General features: G+C 40.1%; 1 protein-coding gene across 1 annotated transcript in view; it reads right to left on the bottom strand.

Moving 5' to 3' along the window:
* The window catches only part of LYPD6 (LY6/PLAUR domain containing 6), a 65,940-nt gene extending 51,678 nt beyond the window's left edge, over positions 1–14,262 (bottom strand). The window contains exon 1 of the mRNA XM_087920271.1: positions 14,123–14,262. The gene's annotated coding sequence lies outside the window, so the exon portion shown is untranslated. The remainder of the gene's footprint in view (positions 1–14,122) is intronic.
* Between the last annotated feature and the right edge of the window lie 6,817 nt (positions 14,263–21,079).

Below are 21,079 nucleotides of genomic sequence, written 5' to 3' on the forward strand. Positions count from 1 at the left end.
TTTCATCTATGGAAGCCTGTGTGGCCCATGCTGCTGATGTTGCCACACTCCTTGTTGAGTGGGCCGTAATGCCCTTAGGGACTGAGATGGACTGGCATTCGTAACTTTTGGCTGTGGTGGCTCTCAACCATCTACCGATGGTCGTGGACGACACCTTTTGTCCTAAAGTGGATGGATTGAAGGATAGGAATAGAGCCTCAGATTTTCGAAATGCCGCCGTATGGTCTAGATAGATGCTTAAGGCCCTTCGAATGTCAAGTCGATGCCATTGATGCTCTAGTCTATGAGATGGTTTCGGACAAAAATTTGGAAGGACCAACTCCTGTGCTCTGTGGAAGGTTGAATTTACTTTAGGAGTGAACGATGGATCCAAACGGAGAATCACTCTGTCTGCATGAAACACGCACAGGTCCTTTCGCATTGACAATGCAGCCAATTCAGAAATTCTTCTAGCTGATGTGATTGCAATTAGGAAGGCCACCTTATATGTCAGGAATTTAAGACTAGTGGTTCTTAAAGGCCAGTCGGGGAGTGCACAACCTCTTACCACGAAGGCTAAGCTAAAACTGGGGGACGCTGAGGTGGTGTTCCGTGGAGGAGGAGGAGCATCCCGGAGTTTTAAGCCCAGCCTTTCCAGAAGAGACTGAAGCACCTCCCACTTCTGGATGCTCTGAACAGCTCATGGGAGAAACACCTCAAACCTCTCAAAACTAATCTTCCAGTGAACTCCCTTAAACAAACAATGTCCAACAGGATATTGCTAGGGAAAATTAAAATAAAAGCAAAAATCTAAGAACAGGCATCAGACACACATAAGTTATATAATCTAACCCAGAAGGATTGCCAGTTTCATACTAAAGTAGATCTGGTGCCCTCCACATCTCTTGAAGTATAATTCCCAATGTTTTTTTCAGGTACTATTTTTCATGGGAACAGTAAAATAAAAGGATGGTTAACTAATGAACTGATCTGAAATTGCTCTGAAACTGCACTAGAGGTAGTCCTCGACTTACAGTCACAACCAAGCCCAAAACCTCTTGTCGCTAAGTAAAACATTTGTTAAGTGAGTTTGCCCCATTTTATGACCTTTCTTGCCAGCGTTGTGAAGTGAATCACTGCAGTTGTTAAAATTAGACAAACTGTTGTTAAGTGAATCTGGCTTCCTCATTGACTTGTTAGAAAGTCACAAAAGGGAATCACGTGACCCCAGGACACGGCAACCGTCATAAATATGAGTCAGCTGCCAAGAGTCTGAATTTTCATCTTATGATGCTATAATGGCCCTGAGGGTGAAAACTGGTCATAAGCAGGGGTGGGATTCTACCCGGTCGAAACGGTTCTATAGAACCGGTTGTTACAATTCTGCACAGTTTGGCGAACCGGTAAATTGAGCCACTGGCTGGCCCCGCCCCCTCACTTCTTACCTGATATGCACTCCATCCAACTTGCCTGCATTGTGCCTTCGCCTAATTTTTGTTAAGTTGTTATTTTTCTTTTCTTTTTTTTCCCCTGACCATCAGCTGTTCCAACTATCAGCTGTGCCAGGAGATTTAGATTAGCTACCAAACAGGAAATTGTTGGATGTCTTGCTTTCTAGCTAATCTAAAAACAGACCTGAACCTTCCTTAGGACTGAAGCTTCTATTTTTCAGTGCAGACCCAGGTAGCAGATTGCACAAAGGTAGATCTCTGAGTGAATCTGTGATTCTGTGAGCAACTTAATTTGCCTGCCTGCTTTGCCTGATTTTGGATAAAAGTTGCTCTTTTTTAATAAAAGATTTCAATATTTACATAAATATTTACAATATTTACATACAAGCCATGCCCAGCCAGTCATGTGACCGCCAAGCCACACCTAGCTAGCAAGCCACGCCCAGTCACATGACCAAGCCACACCCACGATTTGGCCACACCCACAGAACTGGTTGTTAAGAAATTTGAATCCCACCTTGGTCATAAGTCACCTTTTTCAGTACCGTTGTAACGCTGAATAATCACTACATAGTTGTAAGCCTAGGACTACCTACCGTATATTGTACAGAGAAGGGAAAGAAATTTTAGGCTCTAATTTGATCGTAAGTAAAGGACTACCTATAGAGGCAACTTTCACAGTCACTGCTATGCCCCTGTGTGATCCATATACTGATCTAATTAAGTCACTGGTTAAAACAAACCACGCCTCAGCCAATGTGTAGATGCCAATAACAGCTTGGTTCTAGAGCAGGGGCCTCCAACCTTTTGGGAACCAGGGGCTGGTTCCTTGGAAAAAGGTTTTTCCACGGACCAGAGCGGATGTGATTTTGTATGCTGCCTGCATCCCGCGGATGAGGCCTCACTTATTTGCGCGGCCTAGTTGCTGACACGGAACATGGGTTGGGACCCCCGTTCTAGAGCTTCACCACATAAAGATAGAATGATTTTTAGATCAAAAGTTCCAGGTCCACCAAAGTCATTTCCTATTCAAGCTATACAGCCCACAGAATACTATCAATAGATTTGTACCCAGGACCATCTTTAGAACTGTAATTGGAGCCTCTGGCACAAAGGTAATTTTTACCCATCAAGCATTACTTCAGTGATGAAAGAGTCATGTTTCCTAGCCAGGGAACCTCGGAATTTAGCAAGGAAGTCTATTCTTTATTGAACAGTTTTTCAGCTAGACAAAAGTGGCGCCATTTAACATAAACATATTAAGCAACACAATTAACTAAGCGAAATAAAGAGGCCTTAACAATGCTTGTTAAGTAATTGGATGCTTTGGAAAGCTAATCAAGTGCAAACTAAAATCTTTCTTTTTTTTAATGTTTATCAAAATAAATGTTCTTTACAGCTGATGACAGAAAAAGATGATGAAAAAAAGGAAAAGTAGAAAAAGAAATTGGCCCAACCTAACCCTGTATTTTTCAATGGAGTTCATAAGAAATCCAAATTAATAAAACAATCCTTTTCCTGAAATGTGAGAAAACTAGCGTTTTTGTACACTGATACAGCATCTTATATACACTTCTCATAAACAAGCCTCTTTGTTCATTTTGCTGGCAACTCTGGAATTAAGAAATATGCAGAACTTTCATCTCCGTATCTTAGGTTTTAGTCCAGGTCTCATATAAAGGCGCTTTTAGGTAAGTTACTCTTTCTGTCAATAGCTTAAGGATGGAAGGGAGGCAAACTGCATTATTAGTTGCCAGTACAAATTCTTCCTTACTTTTTTCACCAAGCACACTCAATATCTTTTTAAATAGTCTCAAATGGCAAGTTTGCTTCTAGGCCAACCTTTAGCAGTCTCCAAAGCTGAGGAATTGTGTACATGTTTGCTAAGAGAGTTCAGCCTGACTTCAACACTGGTGTGTATACAATTGCACTTTAAAGCTTCAGAACACCTTTATGTGAACAAGGTGTTCAAGCAAAAATATAGAATATTTGTGCAACCATTATACATGTCCTTTTTTTTTTTCCAGCAGGATGCAATGCATTATCAGTGATAGCCATTGTTTCAGGAGCTCTAAAACAGCATTTGTTTCAAAGTGTTTGCAGTGTGTACTCATTAAATGTTTGCCACATGAAAAGAACTAGTGTAGGTCAACTTCTTAAGTACTGTACATCCACTACTTTAATCTTTACCCATGCCATGGATTTTGACAAGAATATACACAGATGTATATTCTGAACAGAACAGAACAATTAGAGTACACTTGTATTAGCTCTATTAAAACCTCCCCATTGAACTAAGTCAACAGCAGTAAATGTACATATTTTAGTCTTTTAAGATTATTTATTCATAGTTGAAGTCAAAACAATTTTCATTTTGTGGATTTTATGTGCACTTAATCCAAATTGTTCTTGGCATCTTATAAAAGTATAAGCGTACAAAAGAATATTTTATATTTTTATATAATTCTGTATATTTTGATAAAAGCTCTTCTAAAACTTGACGAGACATGAGTATTTGTGTGTGTGCGCACACATAAGCACGCGTGTCTATCATATATTCCCCTGGAATGTGGGAGGGCTGCAGAAATACACTCCAAAGTTATGCTAATTGGTTTGGGCTGATTACATCATAAAGCTTTTAGCCATTTTTATACACTGGGGAAGAGTGAGTAACTCTCCGTCATTGCACATAACTAATATGTAATTAATAAAAATTACATGATGTATCCATGGCAGCCAACCACAAGTCTCTTAAATCACTGAATAGTTGCCAATCAGCATTCTTGGCACACTCTAGTTTCACTAAGATCTGAAGTACAATCAATGAGCCTATAGGGAATTAATTTGTATTTCTAACTAAATTGGACTTTGATCAATGTACAATATCAATGTACATTTATTGTGGAGTCCTTGGAGCTCTCTGAGCTTGGGAGTTTGCTTGCAGACATCTCATTACCCAACCAGGTAACATCAACTAATGAATGTGTGGTTTGCTCCCTGTTTATATGTAGTAGGTTGCCCTGTCAGTGTCAGCCCTCTCAGGCAAACCAGATAGGAAACACAACCAGATGAGCTAATTCTATTTTATTTTAAGATCACATGAACAGAATCTTGTATGTCTAAAGGTGCAAATTTTCTGCTGCCACTTTTAACCTCGCAATCAAATTAGAATGGGTTCTTCCTAAGTTTCTTTCCATCACACTTACTAGCACTGATGATGTTATCTAGACAAGTAATGAAATGTCTGCAGCAAACAACCAAACTCACGAGAGTACCAAGGACTCCACAGTTCAACCCTTGGCTACACAGATTCTCTTCTGTTACTGTGTGCTTATTATTAAGTATAGTTTTCTGTTTGTCCAGAAAATACCAGTATCTTTATGGGCATTGTGTCTGAATAATCAAGAGTTATCTTGAACCCTTACTGTTAAGAGTTTTACTTTGCAGTCTCTGTCTTACTTGAATTCCCATTTATTAAAAAGTTAATAATAAAGAAAAATAAGTTGCAGATAAATGTTCACCAGATTAGATAAATCCAAAAACAAAAAAAGGATTGTTACCTTGTTTGAGGATCCTTTAGAAATGTTATGATCCATGTGGATATCTCTGTGCATCTCAGATATCTAAAGAAGCAGCTAATATGGTGCCAAGCTATAGACCGATCAGGAAATCTTAGGTGAAAGTACGCCAGCAGATATCTTGCATCACAATTATAGATCAATGTTGAATATGAAATTTAACAATCCATTATGACACAATATTTTTTTAAATTAGCCAACTATAGAAAATTGGTCTATTATTTGATACACATCTGTTGTTTTTTAATTTGGCAGCCACATGTCTGTCTATGTGACTATTGCTATTAACAATGCAGTTCTAAAAACAAAATTCCTCCCACTCTGTTTCCCAAATGCTATATTGGAAATAAGAGTTCAATATGAGTAGCATCAAAATGGCACTATAGAAGAAAACCAGCCATATATTTCTGGTTTCTGCCAACACTGTTGATGTAATAAGAGAATATGTATGACAACTAAAAAACGTAGGAGGAGGAAAGAGTATTAGGTATGTTTGCTACCTTGAGCTATTTACAGAACTAATAAAGGAGGGATTAAAATCACTTTTTAAAAATCCAACTATGCCCACACTTGCACCTTGTTTGCACAACATTCATTTTGCACTAGATTTTGGAGAGGCAACAGGTAAATGAAAAAAGGGAATTATTTTTGTACAAAGGTAAGGAGCCTTTAGCTGAAACAATTTTTTTTTTCACATCTGCATGCATGGTGCTACTGGACTGCAAACTCATCCATAGCTGATTAATTTCCACTTGTTGAAGAAAATTTGATGATGGTATGGGCAGCTATGAAGTAGAATTATTAAACATAAATTTAAAAGTTTCAGAAGCAGCAAAACATAAATACAGAAATGTTAAAACAAATGGTCTTCGGGTCATTATGAAATAGTCACCATACAATCTAGAACTGCCAGAAAAAAGGAAAATCCAGGGAAAACTTGAAACTACAGAAAGGTTAAGGAATCTGAATACTACTGCAGAAAGATTGGGATTTTATTCAGCATTGTTTTTAATCAAGGACTCACAAATTTTGACACTTTTTGTGGTCATGTAACAAAATAATTGTAGACAACTATGCAAAGACAGATTGTTCAATAAAACTATAAACAATTCATTGATTTTAACTATACATAGTCCTCAAATTGCAACCCTAATGGCACCAGCCCATTACGGTTGTAAATTGTGACAGTCATACAATGAGTTACCCTTATGACTGACTTGATTTTATCATTTTTTTTACAGCAATTGTTAAGCAAACTCCACAATGGTTAAGGAAGACAATTGTTTGCAAGAGATTGATTTTGCCCAAAACAAATGGAAGTAAATGCCACAACATCATAAAACACGATCACATGACTGTGGGATTCAGCAAATGGCCGTAAATGCAGGCCAGTTGCCAAGCGTCCAAAATGAGGTCACATGACTGCGAGGAGGGGAGGCAGCCAACAGAACTTCAGAACCAAGCACTCCTAGGGAAGACCATTGTAACTTTGAACAATTGCTAAGTAACCAGTCACAAGTCAAGGACTAATTGTAAAGATGTCAAGCTTTTAACCACGGTAGGAAAAAATTCATTTTGGCGGATTCAGGAATCTTTTTAAAAAAACTATTTTGCCACTGTAGGCCGATATTAAGTACTTGCAAAGAGACTATTTCTTTTAAGCTTGCGTGTTTTGGTAACTTGTGCCTTGTTTGTTATATAATCTACAATTGTGCATAACCTTATGAATTATGCACTGTTCAAGTATGAAATCAGACAGAGAAAAGACCAGCACAATAGAGATGCACAAACTTTTCACAGAAAACATTAATACTGTCAAAATTCCATGCCACCAATCAGCTACAGAATATTTCTTTCAAGTAGTAACTGTGTAGAAAATACTGCCTCTAATTCAAAACTTCTTTTAATGGCTCTATCTTACTACCAGAGAAGGATAGGTTGATTGGAACATAGGGCAAGGTCTCTACTGTGGCCAAACCCTCATCACTGGACTTTTTCCCTGGAGAAATTATATTGGTCCTTCCTTGTTTAGCTTGAGGCAAGCCATTAATATTCTGTTTCATACTTGAATACCATTTTTACTACATTTTTAGCATGTTATTTGAGGCAAGATTCTTCAAGGTATTTTAATCTGTATGTAACCTTAGAAGGCCTATTTGGGCTAAGAAGGAACTAACATTCTTATCCAATTAATTAAAAAGCTACATTATTTGGGTTTTGATCGGTAATAATCAAATAATTCTATAGCCTGCCATAGCTGAAAAAACAGAGGGCAGGTAAGAATGGAACAAAATGTTTTGCACGTTAATTTAGTTTGCTCCACGTTCCTCATCTATGGAGCTTTTCAGGGCCTTGGTAATCATTTTTCTCCTCGTTTCCTTTCAGCAGCTAGCCAAAACAAATATTTTGTTTGCTGGTTGTTAAATATATTCCCGGTGAGCCTTCAGGAAGCTTACTAGCATAGTGATGGGTCCAGTACCTTAGGCTGAGTATCAGGATAACTGAGCATTTAAATACATTTTAATACCTTTAGGCCATTTTGCATGGCACTGAACGCACCCAGCAAACAAACAAGGTTTACAAGAACTTAGCATTCTAACTAACCCCTGTCCTCATAAAATACAGAAATGTGTTAAAACTTCAGAACTCATCTTTAAGAACACCTAGAGGTTTTATTTCATGAAAAATTTAAAAAATGTACATAATATTATGCTAATTGACTCTGTTTATATGCTGGAGATACCAGAACAATTTTCTAATGCTAATGCCAAATGGCACATTTGCCAGTTGCATTACAGATGGTATGTTGTAGATAAAAAAGTACATCCACGGTATCAACTGCCATCATGAGAGATCTATCTGATAAAGTAGGTGTAAGTGTACATGGTGTAAAAAAATGTAAAAGTCTACACAGATTTGCACTTAAAACAAACTGGATGTAGCACTAGCACTTAGCAACAGATCTTACACTTATATACCGCTTCATAGGTCTTTACAACCCTCTCTAAGCTGTTTACAAAGTCAACATATTGCCCCCCAAAAACTGGGTCCTCCTTTCCATCCTCGGAAGGATAGAAAACTGAATCCACCTTTAGCCAGTCAGGATTGAATTGCTGGCAATCGGCAGAGTTAGCCTGCAATACTGCATACTAACCACACCATGGCTGTCATTGTCCAATGACAATGTAAACGCATGACAAAATTATTTGCGACACACCCACCATATGGAATAATGTATACAGTTTCAATTTTCTCTAGGATTGCCACTGATTGGGGTCTTCCTGGGTGGGACGAATAAAGGAACCTGAGAGTACATGATCTGTATATTATATTGAATATACATTGTATAATCCCACCCAGTGCCAATGAAGGTCAACCTGGTTAAAGCAAAAAGGCATGATATTCAGCAGCAGTGATTCAGAAAGATGCTGGAGGCAAATGATCACTTTAGAGACAACAGCAAAGGCATGATTTCATACTGAGGAGAAAGCAGTAATAAACCACTCCTGTATTTTACCATGGAACCTACAAGGATAGACAATATAAAATACATGACAATATAGTGCCTGATGACACTCAGTTAGGATGCCATTCAAAATGGAGTTGAGGAAGAGTTGAGGATGTTTCAAAGCATTATTGGTGTTTAGCACTGGTTAAATTAAAACCTTCCAGATGTCTAAAATACAAAGCTGCAGATTTACAGTGAGGACATGGAATGTAAAAAAGCATGAATAGGGGAAAACTCAAGACAAGAAAAGATAAACATCAACTGCACCTTAAACGGACTGAACTGGTCTTGAATATTTTTGGTTGGAAGAACAGAGTGATTACTACTCAGGACATGAAAAAGAAGGAAGCTACTATATTGTTTCCATAGTCAGAATGGATAAAGCAAGGATAGTACTTCAATACAATGCAATCAGTGACAATAATATCAGACTTCAGAGTCAACCTTTTAATATCATGATTATCTAAGTTTATCCTCCAAGCATTAATAGAGAAAAGGAGGAGGTTGACGATGGTCCGGGTTGAACTAGTCCAATTCAATCTAAAATCAACACCAAATGTTGATTTGCTACTTGTGCTTGGAGACTGCCACAGTTGAAAATGTTAAGTAGGAAAACAAAGTTGGAATGTACGGTCTAAGAAACAGAAATGAAGGAAGAGAATGATTATAGTTTCTGCCGATACAATGGTGTTTTTTTCTGAAATTACTTTTTCCAGCACCAGAAAGACTTCATTTTTCAATCACAATATTTTTCCAGCCCATTTTTATTTTCAAGAACACATGTCAACAATAACACAAAATAGACAATAGTGAGCTTTTCAAATTCCACCGTAAAAGCATATAATGTTCCTAAAGGATCAGGCTGAGCGAATGTCCTTAAGAAAATATATTTGTGCAGCTGGTCAGACATTGCCTTGATGGCATATAATCATAATCAATGATACAATTTCAATGAAACCATATGAATGACAGAAACATATATAGGGAACAAAAAGCAAGTTATGTTCTTTTCTCTTCCCATTACTTTTACTGGTTGATATCACAGAAGGAATTCATGCTCGTAAGTCTTGTTCAAACAATACAATATAAAGGCTGTGTTAACCATTAAATGCTCCTTGTGCATTGAATAATTAAGTCCAACTAACAGATATACAACTAGTGCAAAACCACAACAAATAAATTTTAGCATGAAAAAGAAAGCAATACAGTAATTATTTTTTGGAATAAATACCTTCAGAATTTTTGAAATTTACAATAACATCTGGTTTTGATCTCATTGTCAGGCCAACTTCTGAAGCTTGGTACTCTCTTCTAACTTAAAAGGCTTTCAACGCTTAGGATGGTTAATTCAATTTGGTCCATAGTTTTAAACAAAACAACTTATTTTGCATCTCATAAGCTAATATGTGATCAGAACGTATTTATTCCACAGAATGCAAATTCAACTTGAAATTCATACAAAAATTAATAAATTAGAAAAGGCTGCATGAAAAAGTTGTAGGCTAATGTCAAAATTGGATGTAATAAGAGTCTCAACACGTGTCAGATTACATTATAACATTAAATTGTACCTGCTCGAACTGTGACAGATAGCATTAATATTTGACATCCTATTGTCTTTCAAAGTTAACTGAATAATTCTCTCTAATTTCAATTGTGTGGAGAAGAATAAACTATAGATTGCATCCAATGGTGCCAAGGGGTTAGGACACTGCATTTACGCCTGCCTAAAATGCATAATATTCTAGAGATTACCCTGAATTTAGGATAGATTTTGGGGAACCAATAAAGCTGCAGTGGGCAGGAAGCTGACAACCTGCTGAAATGCAAATGATTAGTTATGAGCACAAAAATACACCAAAAAGATATAAGAAGGTATGCGCTCCAGGGTATACAAACTCTAGAGCATATCTAAAAACTCCTGAGGGTCATTTTATATTCCTCAACCCAAACCTTCATTCATAAAAAGTTCTAATCTATTTGATAAATGAGACATTATATCAAGAACGGCACCATAAACTCTGCAAAGCTATGGTGCTTGCAGTCACCACTCTATATTTTTATAGACTTGTTTTATCGAAAACATTATATTCTTGTACAACATTCAATAACATCGGACATTTCTAGCAAGACTGCAAATCACAGAAGCACATCCTCAGACATGATTCTGCAAACATAAATTCAGTTTCCAAGCTCTTGATGAATCCAATTAATGGTGTTCCACCAGCATGATAATCAATTCCAAAGCTGTTCTAAAAAATGAATTAGAAATGGATCACTGGATGTTTTGTAACATATTGGCAGGGTTTCTTATGCTCAAATGCTAATCATCAAAAGTCTCTCAGTTCTCTACCCCCTCCTCCGATCGGCAGTAATTGTTAATATCCTTGATCTGCGGTAACTCGTACGTAACTTGGCACAGTGTATATTAAATGGAATGCAATCAATGAGTTCACCCCCCCTTAGCCAGAGCTCTCCCGCCAATTGTTGACTGTTTACAAGACTGAAACAGATCTTGCAAACTAAAAGTTGCCCAAATCTGACATAGCACGCATTGCTCTTAACCATTAGGCTACCCACAAACCTTCCAAGCTAATCAAGTGGATGTAACGACTGCAAGCATATGAATTATTTCATTTGACTTCCAAATATGAATCACCTTCACTGAACAGAGCCTTTTTCAAAAATATGCTGTCAGATGGTATCAAACAGGTGGTACGATGCCAGTTTTGTAATAGCTCCCTTACATCTGTCATGTGAGAAATGGTAGAGCCGAAAGAGTTTTTGAGAAATAGGGCTTGAAAATATAGGCTCAAAATGTTTTATTTTAATAGCTCATCCTCAGCTCCCGTGTCACAAAGAGGTTGTGTTAGCTGCTCAAAAAATATATGGTATCCCATTGCTTTCATTTCATCACTGCGGCAGCTGAAGTCAGCTTCACGTGTTCTGGAATGAAGGGATATTTTTTTCCCCTCATGTAAAGGAGATGGAGAAGGAACCTTGAGGTTACGTGGTCAAGATTGTGGACTACCTTGGTTCCATTTGGCCTGGCGGAACCTCTATGGGACTATTCCCCCCCTGTACAGTCACTGAGCGTTGAGTCTCCAGGGCCATTTAGCTGCGAGAAAGACTTTTTTTTTATTTAATTAATTTATATGCCACCCATCTCACAATCATGTGAATCCGGCTTCAAATTGTTAGTCCAAATTGACCTTTTTGTTTAACCTTTCTGGAAGACTAACATGCAGATGGATTATTCCTGTGAAACTAATTCACCGATACTATCATTTGCAGGTTATTTGGACTACGGCAAGTTGAAATTCTGGTTTCTGTAAACAGGCTTCGAACGTAAGAAAACACAAGAGATAAAATTGTAAAGCTAGATAAATGAATAAACAAGCATTACCTAAGGCAATCCAAAAGATACTGCCAGGCTCAAGCCTGGTGATGAGACAGTGAGAACCAATCAAGTCCAATCCTTTATTTGCTTATACCTACTGGACAGAATCTTTCAAATACTAAAACTCTAACCTACTGGATACATCCTGAGAGTTTCTAGGGTGGGGCTAACCCAAACCTAGGAAAGCTTTGAGTTGACCAAATCCCCCTCTGCTACTGCAGGTGCACATTCCATCAGATGCTAAGCTGTGATTGTGAATAAGCATCAATTCTTGTATTTTCAAGAATTAATCTTTAAAAACAAAGGTTCATCCTACTATGATTCATTCTTTGGGGGGGGGATATACTGTCAGATGCCAAGAGGAATTGCTTTCCCCAGGCTGATATGAAGTCTCACATTATCCTTGGATAATCCTACATAAGGAATTGTTCATTTACTGAAAACATACACCTTTGATGTTTGATAAAACTTCACATCCAATGCTGATAAATATTTAAAAATGGCAAAATGGAATTCACACTAGAATATGCAGCTTTACCTACCTTAATTACATGTGTAATTTTTATGGCAATTAGCATCTGATTAAATTGTTAAGATAGGCCTTTATGAACAAATGCACATGTAAATGAAGTCTAGTAGTTCAGGTTCATGCAGGTGTATTCATAGTGTCAAAGGTGCTTACTCCCACATAAATGTGCAAAAAATCTACCTGTACAATATATGATTCTGCTCTAAATGTTGTGTTTTGATTTTTTCCTTATATCACTGTTCTCAACTTGTGGTCCAAGAGCTGTTAATAGTCCACATTTATAAAGCAGGAGGTTTCTAATGACAATGTTCAATATAATAAATAAATAAATTGCAAGATTTGGGCATCCTCCTTCCACACCACACAGGATTTCCATATCTGCACCCAAGGTTGCACAAACACTTCACAAGCAGAAACACAAAAATCTCTTGAAAATTAGGGTATTAAACTTTTTAATAAACGTTTTTAAAATTGAGATTTTTTTTAAGGTATCCTCTCCGGAGTGGGTGGTTATTTGCACTTCCAGCTCCTACCTGATACTGGATCTCAAAGGGGTCTGTTGGTGGTGTGCTCTACATAAAAACTGGAAACTGGTACCTGAAATGATCTTTACTGCATGAAACGCTGCTTATGCTAAAACATTTCGAATGCATTTGTTTCTCACCGAGTACAAACATATGCTAGCTTTCAAAGATTAAATCCACTTCCATTAAACTCTAGAAAGAAGGGGTGGCATTACTGGGAGTGGGGGGAATTAACACCCATTCAAATGTTTGAAGCAAAGCAAATTAAATATGGGATATACACTTCTATTCAGCCGACAGATGAGCTGCCGAGTAAAAATAAGTTTAACAAGGTTCTGCAGCCTTAACGTAGTGCAAATCTTGCAACGTTTGACCCAAAACTGGCTTAAACCCAAGTACTTCATCTGTGCTCTCGTACACACGAACAGTAAACCCGATCGTTCGTCTCTAGCGATTTCCAACGGATTAACAATAAAGGCTGGCCACATACAGGAATACAACCGCGTGTTAAGGACCCACCCTTTTAAACTTTAAACCTCGGAGTCTTTTTTTTTTTTTTTAAGTTTTCAGACCCGCGCTAATTCCTGGTCCAGGCTTTGAACTATGTTCTGCAGTCACGGAGAAAAGAAAAGTTTTACCCCCCATTTTTTTTAACTTTTAAAACGCTGATCCGTAAAAAAAAAGGGGGGGGGGGGAAAGAGGAGAGAGAGAATTCCTCGGGTAAATGCGTCTTGCTGCGGTGCTCGACAGCGTCCAACTTCGCCCGAGAAAGCGAGCCTTTCTCTTTCCCGAGCCTTTAAACCTCGCCCGGGGAGGGGGCAGAGCCCTTGGGCCACCATCCCTTGCCAGTGACACTATTACAAGCAGGAAGCCAATTGCCCAGCAGAAGAGGAGGGGAGCGCCCCGCTCTTGAGCAGAGCCTTGGACGTGGCAACTATGCCCCCCGAAGGCAAAAAAATATTTTATTTTATTTTTTAAAAAATCATCATCTGTTGCTGCAGACCGCGCTGAGAATGCAGCGCTCAACAATAAGCCTAGTCCGGGGTTCAACGCCGAGCGCCCCCACATCCTTCACCCTCCTCTTCTCCCAAGGCTGGTTCAAATAAGGGGAAGGGAGCCACGCGACAAGAAAAAACAGCAGCCCTTTACTCACCGGCTCAACGCCCAGACCCCTTCGCCTCCGGCCGGCCGGCCAGCCCGCCCGCCCGCCCGCCCGGCTGCCTGCCTGCCCGCTTGTCCCCCTTTCCCACGAGCGTACAATGCAGCGAGGCTGGCGGCGTGCACTGCAGTCCTGCCCGGGAACGCTCAGCCTTCCAGACACTTCCCAGCCAGCCAATCAGGAAGGCCCGACTCCACGCTAAATTCTTGGGCTGCTTTGCCATTGGCCGGCCAATTAAGCGAGCCTCGGCGGAGGCGCTGAGAGGAGCCGCGGCGGGGCTCGACGCTCCTCGAGTTGAGGAGTGAGGTGTGAGGAGTGAGGAGGGGAGGTCGGAGGTTTGGCTCTGCCGGGCGGTGAGTGTTTGTTGGTCAGCTCGGAGCCGGATAGTCGAAGCCGCCAGGGGTGGGGGTAGCATAACCCACTCCGACGCTTGGTGCCGCAGCTCCGAATCTCTCGAATGGTCATCTATACGGGGGGGAAAGCCGGGGGTCTAATTCAGACCTTGGCATCTGATGCCCAGCCTATAGAGTGCGAATCTCCGCCGCCGTTACTACCACCCATGTTTTTTTAGTATCTGAATCCAGACCAACCTCCCGCGCAAGGTGGGCTGGGGTGTGGAGGCTTGTCCGAGACTACACGACCCAAACGGCCTCTCGGCGACGAGATGGAGCTTCAGGGAGTCTTGCGTGGCCCTCACCCCCCCAATCCATCAGGCTTGGAAGACAAAAATATGCGCAAGACAAATATATAGGGAGCTGATGTCGAAGAGCTCTGGCAAAAAAAATATGAAGAGCCACCTAAAGTTAGCTCTATTTGCTGTGGCACGATCCTGTGGCGCATCGTTTCTTACTCCTCTTTGCATCGTGTCACTACCCCCCAAAAAGGAATAAATAGATGTTGGTGTGCTAAGCCCTGAAGGACACTAGTATATAGGAAGGAAGGCTGCAGTTGTTTAAACTGCGCTTAGCAAATCTGCAAGCATCTGCCTTGGGGCAAAGTCCTGTTGTAGTGACCCTACTCACTGCTTGAAAACCAGCAAGCGGCCATCATTGGTAAAAGGGCTCCTGCCTTCTGGAATAACAAGCAGGTGAGCAAACAGAGCAGCTGATGGCTGTCCCCAATAGCCATCTCCCTACTGGACAGGCTGCTTGCAGCTGGTGGTGCTGCGTGGTTGGTGGTCAGCTGCCTCTTCTTGCCACGGTTGCTGGCAAGGAGTTTGTTTTGCTTTCTGCTTCCATCGGTCATCTACCAAGTGGCAGGATTAGGGTAGAAAGGACCTTCCTGCTCTGTTCTGTACCTCTTTTTTATTCTAGAAATACATAGTGCAGAGAGGAGGGATTCAAAAAAGTGGGGAAACATATACAACGGACAATCCACTTTTATTCTATGAACTTTGCATCTATGCATGTCAGGCCTGAATTTGTAGAGAAGGGGGCGCAAAGGAGGAGGGCTGGGCCATCAAGAAAATGGAACTTCCTGCTTCGAAAGGGGACACTTGTCCCTTTGCCCAGCTTAAGTATCCATGGTTTATAGTCTGGTTGCTTACAGGACCATCTCTGTCCTGTGGTTTCTATCTGCCTTATCTGGTCAGGCAGAAGAGGCATGCATGTTCCAAGTCTGTCCAACAGTTAAGATAATCTTTCCTGTAGCGGCAGCCCCGTCTCTCTGGAATAACAACCCACCACAGGTCAGATGTCCTGGCTGGTTTTTCACAAGGGCCAAAAGACTGGGATGTGTGCTAGACCCTGGGGTCCTGGATGTGTAGGGGGAACCCAGAATCATATGGTTTGAGATGGGTGGCTGTATAACTCTATTAAATAAATAATAAAGTGTCATTTGAATCCATTACAGACATGGTTTACTATTGATTTATGTCAGGCTGTGGTTCCAGCATTCCAGTCTGTCTTAGAACTCTGAGATTTCTTGGTGATATCTTCTCCAAGCACTAACTAAATCCCATCTGTCAAAGGCAGCCTGGTCCACCACCTTCTGATGTATTAAATTGGCTGTTTAGACACGTCTTGCCTCTTGCGGGACATCGTTTCTTTATTAACAAGGGCAGGATCAAGATCTGGTTTTTGCTGGAACATGAGGAGACTGGTTTTATTATTCCCCCCCCTTTCATGATAACCTTGACACATCCCTTTAACCCTAGCACTCACAGGACTACTGGTAGCTTTGGCTTTCATGGCTACCACATCTACTAGAATTCTAGGAAGCTGCGGTCTAACAAATCCAACCACTTTTTCATCCAACCCAGACATGAGGATGTCAGATGAGACATGGGAGGCCAGGAGAACAACCAAGCCCGTGCTACTGAAAAATGGTGTTGTTAGGAGCCACTGTGTGTTATCTGGTTGGAATAGTGTGGGTGTTTTTTTAAATGTGTGTGTGTGTTGTGTACCTTTAATGTATTTTAATTCCTGTTAGTTGATCACAGTTGCATTGGGGAGATGGATCTACAGCTAAATAACGTTCCTAGCCACACATGGAGAAACCAGGAGGTTGTGAGTTCTAATCCTTCATTGACACAAAGGAAGCTTGGTGACCATTTTCTCCCGGCCCTAGGAAAGATCAAGGGCAATTCACGTCCAAGATCTCGCCAAAAAACCTGCAGGAACTTTATCCAGGGAGTTGCCACCAGTAAACTCAAAGGTACATCCACACACCCCTGAGGATGCCAAGCATCAAACCTGTGACTCTCTGATGCAAATGTGTATTGCAACGCTGTGCCTGTAGAGCTGGTTAAATTAACCCGCTTAAAGCAAATCTTCGTGTCGCATTAACCAGCATTCAACTGGGATGGCTTAGCATAATATTTTTTTATCATCTTCAAAGAGTGAGCATTTGGATTCAACTTGTCTTGGGCTTCATTTCAGTCGTTAAAACAAAAGTGAACTATTCTCTGCTTCTAAATTAATATTTAGAGACTCTCGGATCAGCAAATAATTGAAAAACGGCCCAATAATGTGCTGCATTTTGTCTGGGGGAAAACGTACTATTTTGTTTTAGGCTTAAGGCCATATCCCTACATTCACCCAACAGTGGCATAAATACCATTGGTAACATCTTATTTTCTGCTATATTGCCATTATATGTTCCTTCGCTGTGTCTCCATCCCATGAGTGAGACAGACTTAAGTCCTCCTTAGCTGTAAAGGGATTAAAGTGGTGTTTTCTCCCTTTAGCTGCTACCATCCAAGTGTAAAATCTATTATTTAGGATTTGTACCTCTGAGTCTTCTTTACTACGTGTGGAGATTTGTGCCATTCTATAGCTACACTATTTCAGACTGGAGAAACAGAAATATTTCAGACTTATGAATGTTGAGCAAATGTTTTCTCAAGATAGTTCTCACAGTCACGCTTCAAGCTTCCTGTTTCTCTCCCGGTCCTTCTGTCTGTCTCTCTCTCTCTCTCTCTCTCCTTCCCTCTTCTCTCTCTCTTTCTGTTTCTCTCTGTCTTTCTCTTCATCTTCCTTTCCCCCCTCTCTTTCTTTCTCCCCCCCCCCTCTCTCTCTCTCTCACACACACACACACACACAGAGTGGAACTAAGGAAGAAAAGCTTCATTGCACAAGCAAACATACACTTGCATCTCAGAGGCTTCATTATAACAGCAATTACTGTTCCCATCAAGTTTAATATTTCTCTTTCCACAGAGGTATGCAATTTCATTCAAGCTGGAAGCATCCATTGGCCTCAGAATGGAATGATGGTGCCTCATCCTAATAAGAAAATCAGATTTAACACTACCAAATCAAGCTTAGCAATGTATACTCCTTATGATGACTCCTCATATCGAAAGCTACATGTCAGTGGCCTCTTTAGGCTTCCCCAGAGGCTGATCCAGAGCAGTTAGAGATCCTGTACGGCCCTTGGGCTTCAGTGGGCATTACAGGCAGTCCTCGATTTACAACAGTTCATTTAGTGACCATTCAAAGTTAAAACATTGCCGGAAAAAAAGTGACTATGACCGTTCTTTGCACTTAGGACCGCTGCAGCATCCTCATGGTCACATGATCAAAATTTAAATGCTTGGCAAGTGATTCATATTTATAACGGTTACAGTGTCCTGGGATCGTCTTTTGTGATTTTCCAATAAGCAAAGTCAGTGAGGAATCCAGGTTCACACAACATCCATGTTTCTAACTTTAACAACCGCGGCAATTTGCTTAACAAGTGTGGCAAGAAAGGTCATACAGTGGGACAGAATTCACTTAACAGCTGTCTTGCTTACCCACATAAATGCGGTGCTCAATTACAGCCATAAGTCGAGAGCTGCGTGTATCGTCTTAGTGGCCCATTTTAACTTCTCTCGTAGTCCATGCTAGCAATTTGGACTTCGCTCAAAACACCCAGCATTTCAAAACGTTCACATTGCAAGTAAGGACTTGTGTTAATTTCTTACCACACTGGGCCCTGACACCAATGTTGCTCGCACTGACTTTTTTTTTCTTTCTCTCTTACTGGCTAAGAACTGAAATCCTGCTCATTTTTTTTTTTTTCCTTTTCAGATTTGCATGAAATGCTTTTTGTCAAACCCCGAGACAGCTGTGGTTAAACAAAAATAGTTTAAATCAATTCAGGGCAGCAGCTGGTAAAGAAATATGCCTTTGTAGTGACAACATAAAGAAAGCAAGGACTGAGACTGCCCCTCCCTCAAGTTTGTTTCTTTTTTGTATTTTATGGAAATGCAGCAACTTCAGCTGAAATCCCTAAATAGAAATCCTTACACGATTTAACGTAGAATACTATCAACTTGTCCAGCGCTCATTATTATCCTTATTTCTTACTTTTGTCTACTTAATTTGATATTTATCTTCCCCCTTACTGCTTTATTCTTGATAAATATTCACTTTTGCAAAATGCCCAAGAAAGCAATTTGTCTGACTGGTCACAATTCATATAGCACTGTGTGCTGTTGTGTATGTGTGTGTTGCTGTGATGCAGAAAATTCTGCAGTTCCCCCCCACCCCTTTATTTCTCATTCAAGATGATAAAAGAAAAATTTGCTTTTAAATGTTCAATCCAAAGGGAAGAAGGTCAGTGAAATTCTAATAAGCAGAGTGTGGCAATCTTGCACCAATTTGGTTATGAGGTATTGGGAAGAAGAGAATTTTACATAGAAGAAAGAATTTGCTGAGAGAGAGAAACTTAAGGTAGGAGTATAAATTTTTAAAGAAAGGGTTCTTGAGGCAGATGCTTGCATGAAAGCAAACAAACATAACTTTGTTTTGGAAATAAACAATGATAGTAAGCCTGAGTAATTTAAGGACTTGCTGTATCTGCATTACCCAACTTGGCTTTCACTGTTCATTCTCTCTTAATACACACACACACACACACACACACACACACACACACACACACACATACCAATAAAATTACCTCAGGACAGTTGTTTTTTTCTGCTCTACTTCCAAAGAACACTTTTCCACGTTATGTCACCTTGAGTGCACATAACCATTTTGGACAGCAAGTTTCATTTTGTTGCAAGTTTATCCCCCCCCTCCCCCCAATGGGCTCTTTACAATGCCCCTTCAACAGAGTCGATAAAACTACCACTTGATCATGACTTGCAGTAGTATAATGGTTACAACAATTGGCTTGTATAGACAATTGTTGGTTCAGAATAGAAATGTTCTTTAATCACTTCTCCAACCCCTGAGCGTACTACTTGTTCCTGGCTGGCTATTTTACTTTCAATAAATAAAAAGGGATGCATTGTTTCATGCTTTTTCCAAACACTTGAGGTAGAATGATTTCACTCTCAGTTCTGCAGGAGAGCTAAAAACAAAGATAATTTTAGAGTCGCTTTTCTGAGTGAGATAGGAGGCATATAGATTTAATGAATAAATAAATTGGAAAATAATGAAATAGTGCCTCGCTGCCATAGCGTGTTAGCCCAGATAGGATATTCTTAAGCTGACTTAAAGTCAAGTCAGCACAAGACAGGAACTATTTATTTATTTATGTAGGCATTTTATATGGCAAGCTTCTAAATAAAAACAAAAACAAACCTCGGGAAGTGTATAATTAAAATATTTAGAAAAGTCCACCGATAATAAAATGCAGCTTAAATGGTAAGTCTCTTATCATTTAAGAGTAAGTCTCTTACCAGATGTAGGGTATAACCTACATCTATCTACAACTGAGACTCCATGGTGCACTTTCTTCCATTATGGAGAGAAAGTGAGTCAGGGAGAATCCAAACTGCAGAGTTTAGAAAGAGAATGGAGCTGAGAGAGGAAAGAAGTCAGGAATGAAAAGCTTAAGAGTGTCAGTCTAACCACCAAGAGCCAGCAATATTGCTTTTAGACAAGATGGAGATAAAAGTTCAGAACCATCCTCTGTTCCTGTCCCTACATCTATTGCCTACAATTGTCAATAAGTTCGTGAGAGCCAAAAGTTGGGTCATGCAAAGTTGAACTCCAACACAAGATGGCCAAGCGTATGAATGTCTTGTCTTCGTGGTACCTTCATCTTTCCAGGGTTCTATAGATTCCATGACTTCTTGTGCTTTGTATCTCAAGGAAAGATAACACGATGCAGGGGTGTCGAACTGGCGGCCCGTGGGCCAGATGCATCACACACGGGCCACGCCCACCCCAGCTCCACGAATGGGAAAAACGTCGCAAAACACCACGTGACGGCAACGCGACGCGGCGAGTTTGACACCCATGCGATAAAGCTTCTCCCTCTTGTACTCTTCCAAGTTGGAAAGAGTGGGCAACTAAGGAAGCCTCGGTGACAAAAGAATGTATAACAAAACATCACTCGCAGTACCAACCATCATGGAATTTAGCAGAAAATAAAGCTCAAAAATATTACCAAAAGAAATTTGAAATAATTTCTCAAGTATAATAGATTAACAGAGTTGGAAGGGACCTTGTAGGCCATCTAGTCCAACCCCCCCTGCCCAAGCAGGAGGCCCTACACCATTTCTGAAAA

This window comes from Pseudonaja textilis, chromosome 1 (genome assembly GCF_049901715.1).
Source record: "Pseudonaja textilis isolate UNSWEBS1 chromosome 1, rPseTex1.2, whole genome shotgun sequence".
Taxonomy (NCBI): domain Eukaryota; kingdom Metazoa; phylum Chordata; class Lepidosauria; order Squamata; family Elapidae; genus Pseudonaja; species Pseudonaja textilis.